The following is a 9,489-nucleotide window of genomic DNA, read 5'->3' as shown; positions in this document are numbered from 1 at the left end:
TGTGGGTTTATGAGGCACAGAAACGAGACACAGGAGAAACGAAGGAGAAAGGCGTTAAAAGGGAGCTTCGAGATGGACTACTGGCCAGACATCAGCAGCCCACTTGTCAAGCACCTGCCGCTTTTCCACGGGTTTCTGCCTGCACGCTGAGGATGCCGCACATCGCTGGCTCACACCGTGGGAGGAGGGGAAACATCCCTTGCTGATCTAAAGACTGACATGCCCACTCCCCTCCTCCACACTGTAGCCTCTATCAGACAGCAGTCACCAGCGGCCAGGAGTCTCTTGGCCTTGAATTCATGATCTAAACATGAGGACTTTTTGTGGCATAGTTAAATGTCTCCGAAAACAGTGTACACACACACACCCCACAAGCAAAAGTGCTTTGTTAAAGCAGGTAAGCATAATATGTACTTGACTAAGTTATATTTTAAAATATAGTATAAAAACTTACAATACAATTTAAAGAAATCCAAAATCCCAGGGATAGTCCTTTATAACCTTTGACTGGACTTAACCACTGTTTACTCTGCACATAGTTGTCTGCCCTCCACCACCCTTGACAAGGTTTCCGCTGCCCACTCCATGCACACATGCGCGCACACACGCACCCCAACTGAGCACACAGGGCCATGACTTCATGCCACCAGGAGGATCAGTGACGCGCAGCTCTTCTATGCCGTGCAGCCTCCATAAAACGGCACCAGCCTGTCTTATTGGACACGTGGGGCCATGCTGGGTTTTGCTACAGGTCTGGGAGTCAGGCAGCAGGCAGCTCTGACACTGTGTGATACACGCCATGGAAGGGGCCCCGTGAGGAACAGGTGAAAGGTGATGCGTAAACTGCATAGAAATCACCGTTAGGTCCTCTGCCCCAGAGCCACCTACACGGGTCATGCGGTCATCGGAAGTCAAACGTGTAGCACTCATCTAGTCACGGGGATGCTCCACCTACACGCAGAATGCAGGGGTAGCTTTCCCTTCCTCCACTGTGACGGTGTCGCAGAGCTCACCCCCACCTGCCCCCCCAGTATAAATCTTCCCTCACTCTTCTCTGCTGTTTCTCTATGACGACCAGGCACACGCGTGCCCACGTATTCCTGTCTAATGAATCGCACCCATCAGCAGATGGGCCTTCGAGGCACAATGAGAACCCACCATCCATTCTCCTTCGGAGTGGGACTAACAACACCTCAAATAAATCATTATCTTCTCAAGTGCTACCTCCAGGGAAGGCGAGCAGGAGCCACAGATGGCTGGGGCTCTCTCCCTCCCCGTGTAATTATACCGAGAAGAGTGACTAAAACGCGCTAGGGGACTGAAATTTTAAAAGTTTCAAAAAGTGGAGGTTTTAAAAGTAACTTTATACTTAATGGCATTACAAGCTTTCCTAATACTCAGGAAGCGAAAACTCTCCCATAATGATCTCATTACAATATCTCATCTATGAAGTCATGGTGAGTAGGATGTTTACGTTGTGGCAGGAACGATGAGCGACACAGCGATTAGTGACTCATTCAAGGTTATTGACAACACTAATAGCAAAACCAAACGTTGGGGCCAGAGCTTTTCTCCGAGAATAAAAGAAACAGGAAAAACCAAAGGCGATTTTATTCTTGACATTATTGTCAGTCTTCCGGGCACTTGGTCCTCGGTTATCTAAGTGACTCAACTGAAAGCATTATATGGGCGAGACCATATCACAAAGGCCAGACCAAACGCCCCTTACCCAGAACAAAGTGCGCATCCCATAAATATTTTGGGGTGACTTACTAATACTACGTAGCTTTGGAATTTAAAAGAATTTAGCCCTGGCCAGTGTGGCCCAGCTGGTGGAGTGTCATTGATTCCCGGTCAGGGCATATCCCCAGGTTGCAGGTACAGTCCCTTTCAAGGTGCATATGGGAGGCAACCAACTGATGTTTCTTTCTCATATCGATGTTTCACTCTCCCTCTCCCTTCCTCTCTCTCTCTCTCAAATCAATAAAAGCATATTTTAATAAAATAATTTAGCCCTTGTGTCCTGAATAACTGGTGTCTCTTAAGGCTTGTGTCCTCCTGACTCTCATCCCTCCCCCAGACCAGTCTCCCTGAGACACCCATGAAACTCTTCTGGTCAAAACGTATTACTGGAGGAATAACAAAAGGCCCAGCATTCCAGATCCAGCACATGGCCCCGCTGCTGCCTCGCCCACGCCCAGGCTTTCTGCCGGCCTATTCAATTCTCCCCGCGCGGTGGGCGGGCAAAGAACGTGGAATCTGTAAACCTGAGTCTGGAGCTCAGCTCTAGTGAACTTTCAGCAAATCGAAACCTCAGTAAACTTCATGGATTCTTCTAGAAAGAATGGACACATGGTGGTACACCTTTATCTAACTCATTCATACCCAGCTAATCTATTCGGAGGGTCAAGCGTGATGCGACGTTTCTTCAGCCAGCAGTACACGGAGCAGCGCCACAAACGGCGCGTATCTGCGTCTCCCAAACGCTAACGTGCAGTGTGATCCCTGAGGCCGGGGAGGGACCTGAGACTCTGCGTTTCTAACAAGCTCTGCTGAGGTCCACGCTGCAGATTTGGGCCACACCATTGTAGCAAGAGTACAGGTTATTCCCTCTTCCACTCTTTTTCCAACCGCATGTTTTTCCACCTGAAATGACCTTCCCTTTTCTCCCTAAATCCAAGCCTCAAAGTTCAGCTCAAGCTCAGCCAGCCCTCTTTCTGAGTCAATGAACCAACCACTCTAGACTAGGCTGATGTCTCCTTTCTTCACTCCCACGCGTGCAATGCCTGCGCTGTTTCCTGGGGGAATATTATTTCGTATCATTATTTAACAGTGTCGAAACATAATGACAGGTGAGGGTAAAAAACGAATTTTGAAGTAAACGGGTGTTTAGGAGCTTTACACCTAGTAGCCTCGATTTCACTCATAAAGTTGGAACACAGAACATCTGGGGAGGATGAGAGGAGTGGTGCGAGGAGAAATTTGGGCTTGAGAAGAGTGGTAAACATTCAATGGGCGAAGTGAAGGCCAGAGCCAAAGAATGACCCCAAAGCATGGGCTGTGTGGGTTTGAGAACTGTGAAAAAGAGACCACCAACCTGTATCTGCAACAAAAGAGAACTGAATAAGCAAATGACAGGAAGCCAGACACTGGAACACTATGCTATAGCCATTAAAAAGACATATTTGCTCAGCAAAGCATTCACAATATCGTTGAGATGAACAAAATCAGGTTAAAATATACATTTTGCAAAAAAAAAAAGATAAATGTACACATTTGTGTAATAAAAATGTCTGTCAGGTCATACATCAAAAGGTGAGCATGTTTTAGTTTGCAGTGGTAGTGTTCTGGTAATTTTGCCCCTCCCCTATATTTTCCCTTTTTCCTATAGTCTTACGCTATCTGTTGAGTAGCACATGGTCCCCATGAATGCAGACGTTAGCTTCTGTTTGAGGGTTGGGTCAAGGAAGTCAGAGAGAAGATTCTTAGGTTGTGTGTGTCTTTGATGGATGGCTCTTCCTTGGAAGGCAGCGTCTAACTGTGGTGAGGAAGCAAGCTGGTATTCTGAAAACCTCAAGCTCAACACTGACACAATGCCCACTGCTGGGTACTGGGCACCTTTAAGAAATTCTGAACTTGCAAACAAATGAATTAAACTTTTATGATCCAGCCACTCCCACGATGCGGTGAGGACAAGGGGTCGTCTGTGAAGTTCAATCGGCCACCTTGCAGCCGACTGTCACAGCGTTGGAGCCTAGTGCTTCTTCTGCCACAGTCACACTTCCTGTCGTCGTATTTTTAGTGACTTTCTGGGGCTGTCTTGGGAGATAGTACTTTCTCTGTCAGGCACATGTCAAGCAGCTGTGGGTGGCCCTGGTTGACGTGCTGTAGAGGTGTTGGGCGAGTTGCTTTCCAAGGCACATCCAGTTCTTGAAATGCTCCAGGCTCAAGGGAGCTCCCTAAACCTCCAGAGGCCTCCGGTACCTCCATCCACCCCTATCCACCCCCATGGAAATCCGAGTGTCTCATAGATTCGAAGCTTCACCCGCTTTACGCCAGGGGGCAGTGTCTGTCTACAGACAACAGCTTCCTGAAGGCATACTAAGAGCAAGGACAGCGAGGTGTCTTTGACCTATGGTGCCCCACTCACCTAAACTAATGAAAGGCACGCCCAGCACACGATCCCCAGATTATAGTCCAAGCTCTGAGCCGCTGCCTAGGGGCAGACAGAACTAAATTAGAGGGTAGCGGCCGCATAAAACTTGCTCAGACTAGCAGAGAACCCTGGTCCATGGTCACATGTTGCAGTCAGTGTAGCGAAACTTACTGAAGCTTCTCATCATGGCTGAGCCCCTGGTGGTGGTGAGAACGCCCTGGGCAGGAGAGCTGGTCTCCATGACTGCAATACATAAGGCCTTCGCTTTGTCTATGGCACGCACTTCGTCACCTGCTCCTGGTTGCCAGGTTGGAACCATCGGCTATCCACCTCAGTGACGCCTCGTCAAAAGGCAGTCTGCCTGTGAATTTCTGGGGAGAGTGGGACATGGCCACAAATGCAAGCAGGTGGGCAACACTCGTTGTGACAGCATTCTCTACGAAGTTTAATAAAACACCCTGAGCGCAGCTCGCTCTGCCTCACCCTCCCAAGTGTTAAATGACCATAGTTCGCAGCCATCACTGGCTAAAGGGATAGCAATAAAAGAGGGACCCCTTCTCATACAGAGAACTGCAGCGTTCTCTCCTAGGGATGCAGACCTTTGCTTTACCATCTTTTAATTTAAAAAAAAATAACACAAAAACAAAATGAACAGAATACGGATCATGAAACCAGCGCCACAATTAACACTGTATCACACTTGCTTCCGGTTTTTAAAACGTAATATTAGGGATAGCGAGGAAATCTCCTCGCACCGCTCCCCTCCCCCCTCCTCCCGGGGCCACTCCCTCCCCTCCTTCCCAAGAGACAGCCAATCTCATGAACGGGGCGTGGCTCTTCTACTCCAAGTGCTCATATTTCCATGTTGTTCATACACATTCACACACCAAATACAGTCTTGTCCCACATGTTTTTAAAATCTATAATGAGTACATGTCACATTTAAATAGTTTGTTGTGGTTTTTGTTTTTTGTTTTTTTCATTTAACTTGGTGTTTTAGAGATTCATCCACGTATCTGTATACAGATCTGGTTCATTCATTTTAATTGTTATGTTCTAACAAATTTATACCACACCTTAATTATCCAGTCCCTTTTTGAGATTCATTTAGGGGGCTTCTAATTTTTATTATTGCAAACCATGCTGCATAAGCCTCCTCTACCAATCTCCTTATGCACCTGTTTAAGAGATAGTACAGGGCGTATACCTAGGAGTCCCACACTGGGTTTGGATTTTATTAGCAAGACCAAATCATTCTCTAAATGGCAGTAGTTTCTACTGCTCGTTTTCATCACACTTGTACTGTGAGACTATTCAATGTTTGCTAATCTAATAAGTGTGAAATGATATTTCATAGTCATTTTAATATGCCTGCCCCATATGACCGCTGAAGGTAAACATCTTTACATGACTATTACAGTTTTATCTTCTGCAAAATACCTGTTCCGTCCTTCCACTTTCTAAAACACCGTGAAAAGGCACTTAGTGCGTGGAGGGTGTGAATGGACTGGGAGCGCTGGGGTTATTAAGAGCTGACATAAGAATAATGCATTCGGGAACACGAGAACCGCACCTCAAGCTGAGGCTCGCCACAGCGTCACCATTTTGCTGGTGAAACGAATGCTTGTTACAGGTTACATGTTCCTGTTGGTTAAGGGATGTTTTAAATCCTGTGCAAATTATACTACAACCTATGATTCATGATCATGAGAAAAAGGGAGGCGCTGGAGTCTCTGGCTTAAAACAAAGAAGTAGCATCCATTTTCATTTACGTCTAAAGAGATCAAAAAACAAAGAATTGTATTCCAGCCTTCCTCCTCCAGACAGCCTGGCAAACACACACACAAATAGTGATGATGACATCAACTCTGAGTCACCATCAGAAAACAGAAACAGTAATAAACAGAATTATTCATATTTCAATACCAGAAATAACCCCAGGGAGGGCATGTATATTTGGGGGGGGGGGTAAGAATTTTTCTAACTGTAAAATTGTAAATCCTACTGCTTGTTCTTAAGACAATTGAACTGGCAACATTTCGGTGCATGGAATGAAACTTACTCACCCAACTGAGCCACACCCTCACCCGTCATGCCTGGGCTGTAGGCTCTGGGCTGTAGGCTCAATCCCCAGTAGGGGGTGTGCAGGAGGCAGCCAATCGATGGTCATCTCTCACATCGATGTTTCTCTCTCTCCTTTCCTCTCTCTCTAAAAAAATTTTTTAAAGACTTTAAAACCACGATCACAGGGCATTTGCATCTTATCACACGCAAGGGAAATCTATAAAGTCTACACATATTCTTTTTTTTTCTAATATATTTTATTGATTTTTTACAGAAAGGAAAGGAGAGAGATAGAGATAGAGAATTAGAAACATCGATGAGAGAGAAACATCGATCAGCTGCCTCCCGCACATCCCTCACTGGGGAAGTGCCCGCAACCCAGGTACATGCCCCTGACCGGAATCGAACCTGGCACCTTTCAGTCCGCAGGCCGACGCTCTATCCACTGAGCCAAACCGGTTTCGGCTACACATATTCTTTATGTATCTGAAAGCCGACCACTATGGAGATGCCACAGATCATGCGTGTCTGCAGGAGTGTGAAGGACTGTCCCCCAGTCAAAGGTAACTGCGTAGTGAGGTCACTTCTTGAGGAGCTAGATGACCATATCAGCACCAAGAACACAGTTAACCGAAAGACCTTTAGAGCTGGCTTCGTAATGGGGTTTTGTCCTCTTATTTGAACTTGGATGTGTCTGAAGTACAGGGAGTTCAAACCATTTAAGAAACAATCACAGAAGGAAGCACACACCACCAGACCCGTGCAGTTTGCGTCTCTGTCCCCCCCACACACACACCCGTCCCCCTATCCCCCCGGTTCTGTGTTTCTCAGCTGTGGCTGGTCGTCACCAAATCTCAGGTGCAGCAGAGCTCCCTCCCTTTGGCATGGTCCCATCCACCATGTGCAGAGGGCTCTCTGGCAGCCCGCACCACCCACCTCCCCTGCAAACTCTCCACCCCCGCCCCCCATCCCGGGCAGTACTGATAGCAGTTGCTCTGTACCTTCCTTGGGCAACGGCAAACAAGTGCTTTGGTTTTAAAAGCAGACATCAACCTCCTTCCTTGTAACTCTGAAAAGGGCTCCTGGCTTTTCCCTCCGTTGGAGGAAGCAACCGCCTCCAGAATGATGACAGCCTCGAGCTACGACTGTGTATGGCGCTCCCAGCACTGGCACCTGCAGGCCAAACCTCCCCAACAACAGACATGATGGAGAGGTCTTTGCGGACCTCCACACTCATATCCAGGAAAACTTGGGGCGATCCTAGGACCACTTGGTTCACTATCTTAAAGGGGCGGTTGGGTCCTCATCCACGTGTGACAGCTGTGAAGAATGAACTCCCTCTTGCCTGTCCTGGGGCCTCTCCTCCATTGACACTGGCACAGCTAAAGGCACCTCCCAGCCCACACCTACAAAATAAACAGTCACTTGGTTCCCAACACTCAAGACCTGGTTTTTCTACGGCAAATACTGACCACCTGTCGGGCCTAGAGATCAATGAACAGTCATGGTCAGGTGCTTAGACCTCCTTGGTGTGAAGGAAAACCCCTATTCTGTAAAACTACTGTTTGGAATTCTCTGCTATTCTCTGGACGGCCTCTATCTAATTCGGAAAAAGTAACTTTGCTTTCTAGCCTGCTTGAATAAGGCTGTCTGACCTTGTAGGCCAGAGACTAGATACACCCAATGCCACGCCAGGTGCATTTTTTAACTGAAAGAACTGTGTAGTTTCCAAGGCCGCCGCCAGCAGGCGCACAAAGGGCTGGCTCTTCCATAAAAAGGGAAGTTCTGCTTGAAGCTTTGCTAAGAATTTGGATTCATTTCCCTGAGCCCGCCGCGGTGAATAAAGTGTAACTCCAAACTCTCAGAGCGCTGTTTGGTTCTGGTCCGGTTTTTCTGTAACATTGGTACCAAACTCTAACCGACTGAGTCAACCATAAAGAAAAGTGAGGGGAACTTAATGGGTCCTGAACCCCGAGCAGTGACCTTTTGAGTGCCGCACTCCACTCAATACAAATGTATCCCAGGTTGCTGGGTACCTGGCCGGGCAGGTGAGAAGCTAATGGCCCCAAAGGTGGAGTGCAGGGATGGGGAAGCGGGAAGGTGGGATTTCTCGGCCAGGGATTATGTTCCTGCGATTCTTGGTTAGAACTGGAGAAGAATTTTCTCAAGGAGAAAGTATTACAAATGATATCAGGCACCATGGTGACTATTCTATTCTGTTTTAAACACACTTTTGTAATTTAGCACAAATACTTTTTTTTCCTCGTAGGAAAAGTACACTTAAAGCTAAAACAAACTTAACAAAATACTGCATATTTATCAACAGAACTTGCTTTGCTAGAGAAAGAACTGACGTCATCTGTCAGTCCATTTGAACAGTTCTAGCTGGTGATGAAATCAACTGAACTTTCAAACATTTCAAAGGAAAACAGAATCAGTAAGTCCACCCTTACCTCTCCCCACCCCATCTTCCGATTGAGCAGTTGCCTTATGCAAGGTTTAGGCAACTGATGAACTGTACTTCTCTCAGAATCTCTAGCATTACATATTCACTGTAATTATTTACCTGTCACCCCACCCCACTAGAATACAAGCTTCATAGGACGGGGGGCTTTGATTTGTCCACCACTGTAGCCCCTGCTAAGCACACAGTAGGCACTCAAATATGTGTTGAATGAAGAAGTAAAATGGTTGACTCATAGTCAATACTAATAAAAGGATTTGTGAATAAAACGCCTTTAAGAATATTGGGAGAGGTAAATGATGTCAAACGGACCCTTTAAGCTGGCAAAGGAGTAACTCTTGCCTGGAAAAGTGTACTTGCAGTGACCTTGAGCACGGGGAACCCAGGCTTTTAGTTGGGATGTGCGTTTCTGGGAATTCTGTACAGTGAAGAAGTGGTTCCTTTTTATAATCACACACTGAGATGACACTACACGACTTACTCAGTCTCAACCGACACTGGCCTCTAGGTAGAATGGCCCAGAAGAACTTAAAAAACAACAACAACAACAAAAAAACCTATGCGTTGACAACCTCAGGAACAGGAAGCCCCTGGAATCCAGTGAAAGGCAGCAGGCAGATGCCCAGAGCAGAAGGAGGTCGCTCCAGCGCGGAGCTGTCCTGACCGGGCGGCCAGGGCGCTCAGCTGTCTCCACTCCAAGGTGACAGCCCGCAGGTTAGAGCAACAATTCGCTGTCGCATTCCCAGTGGCTCACAGGCAACAACAGAATTTTCATGCCTTAGTAACAGGCTGGTCTGATGAAGTA

Source organism: Myotis davidii, unplaced genomic scaffold (genome assembly GCF_000327345.1).
Source record: "Myotis davidii unplaced genomic scaffold, ASM32734v1 scaffold217, whole genome shotgun sequence".
Lineage (NCBI taxonomy): Eukaryota > Metazoa > Chordata > Mammalia > Chiroptera > Vespertilionidae > Myotis > Myotis davidii.
The sequence above is the reverse complement of the archived record's forward strand: the minus strand, read 5'-3'. Positions refer to the sequence as shown.